We start from the raw sequence: 2,494 nt of genomic DNA on the forward strand, positions 1-2,494 counted from the left end.
TATATCATTTATATACACCTGAGCTAGACTTTCTAGTCTTTTCTTTCTTTTCGCCAAAATATCTTTTGTAGTTTCTCTTTTAGCTTTCCTCATTCTCAGAAAAACACTTCATCTTTAATAACTTCTAAGTTTGTTGGTCAAATACCAATAACCTTGAGGTTCTTACTTTGAAGTTGATCATCATATGACAAGTGTTCTAGATTTCACTATTAGTAACTTTGTAATATGATGAATAATTTCACTCATAATTTTATCCATCAATTCATGATGACTTTCTGAGACCATGTTTGTACATGCTAGGCTCATAAAGTTAACCTTAGTATTCGCATGTGCAAATCTGGCTTGCACCCGTTGTAAGCATACGTAGAATCTCTAACACCTGATCATCACGTGATGCTTCGAAACAACGAGTCTTAGCAACGGTGCATACTAAGGACAATCACTACATGGATATGCGAATATCGTTAGTGCCCCAATAGTTGGAGGATTGGGACGCCTTGCGTCTTCAACCTTCGTACATTCCCATAAAACTTATGAGTTTATGTAGTCTCACCAAATTATATTCTATCATCTTGCAATAAGGTCTTAGATATCACATATATCTCATACCTTGATTATTTCTGAAAACTAAATTTTCAGCTCCTTAATTTTCAAACAGTTTTGAACTTCAAGTTTCACGGAGACAAGATAACTTTAGGTACTAATTGAAACCATAGCTCTTTGAATCAACAATGTGAGGTTTACTAAAAGTTTGCAATAGGACTTAATCATTTCTTGATTCATTAACAATACGGTACCAGTCCGTAAAGTTACTTGTCAGATTTTAACAGTATTTCTATCTCAATAACAAGACTAGCGCATGGTAGAAAACGGATGCCAATACTACAAAATTAATTCAAAATACTACTCAGACTATGTTCATGATAATTAGTTCATGTTTTAATCTAAATACTAATGAACTCCCACTTAATACAACATCCCTCATAGTTGTTAAGTGGTACACAATCCAAATCCACTACACCAAAACCGATCATCACGTGAGATGATGTAGCTTCAATGGTGAACATCAACATGTTGATCATATCATCCATATGACTCGTGTTCAACCTTTCGGTTTCCGTTGTCCCGAGGCCATGTCTGTACATGCTAGGCTCGTCAAGCAAACCCTAGTATTCCGCGTGTGCAACATGGCTTACACCCGTTGTATGTGAACGTTGAGTCTATCACATCCGATCATCACGAGATGCTTCGAAACGACGAACCGTGCAACGGTGCATACGAGGGGAGAACACTTTATTATCTTGATATTAATGTGAGGGATCATCTTATAATGCTACCGTCGCGATCTAAGCAAAATAAGATGCATAAAGGATTAACATCACATGCAATTCATATGTGATATGATATGGCCCCTTTAGTCTTTGCGCCTTCGATCTTCATCTCCAAAGCACCGACATGATCTCCATCATCAACGGGCATGATCTCCATCATCGTCGGCGTAGCGTCAAGGTCCATGGCGCCGTCTTAATGGTTGTACACCTCATGTAGCAACTATTACAACTACTTTGAAATACTACTCAACATGAAATTTAAAGACAACCATAAGGCTCCTGCCGGTTTCCACAATATAATAATGATCATCTCATACATATTCATCATCACATTATGGCCATATCACATCACCAAACCCTGCAAAAACAAGTTAGACGTCTCTAATTTGGTTTGCATATTTTACGTGGTTTAGGGTTTTCGAGTGAGATCTAATCTACCTACGAACATGAACCACAACGGTGATACTAATGTTGTCAATAGAAGAGTAAATTGAATCTTCACTATAGTAGGAGAGACAGACACCCGCAAAGCCTCTTATGCAATACAAGTTGCATGTCGAACGAGGACCAAGTCTCATGAACGCGTTCATGTAAAGTTAGCCCGAGCCGCTTCATCCCACTATGTCACAAACATGCATAGTACTCAAACTAAAGACAACATAAGCATCAACACCCACAAACCATTGTGTTCTACTCGTGCAACCATCTATGCATAGACACGGCTCTGATACCACTGTAGGGATTCGTAGCATAGAAAACAAAAAATTTCCTACCGCGAGAACGCAATCCAAGCCAAGATGCAATCTAGAAGATGGGAGCAACGAGGGGATGAACGAGACCAACCCTTGAAGATTTCCAAATCCTACAAGAGGAGGCTCTCGTTGCTGCGGTAGACGATCACTTGCCGCTTTCAAAAGCGCGTAGAAGATCTTGACAGTGCCACAATCGGGAAGCACCTCTGTACTCGGTCACACGTTCGGCGTTGATGACGACGTCCTTCTCCCCGTTCCAGCGGGCAGCGGAAGTAGTAGATCCTCCTCGGAATCCCGGCAGCACGATGACGTGGTGGCGGTGGTGGTGGAGATCTCCGACAGAGCTTCGCCTAAGCTATGTGGGAGAGAGAGGTAGGAGGGAACCGCTAGGGTTTGGGAGAGGGGGCGCCG

Source organism: Lolium rigidum, chromosome 1 (genome assembly GCF_022539505.1).
Source record: "Lolium rigidum isolate FL_2022 chromosome 1, APGP_CSIRO_Lrig_0.1, whole genome shotgun sequence".
Taxonomy (NCBI): domain Eukaryota; kingdom Viridiplantae; phylum Streptophyta; class Magnoliopsida; order Poales; family Poaceae; genus Lolium; species Lolium rigidum.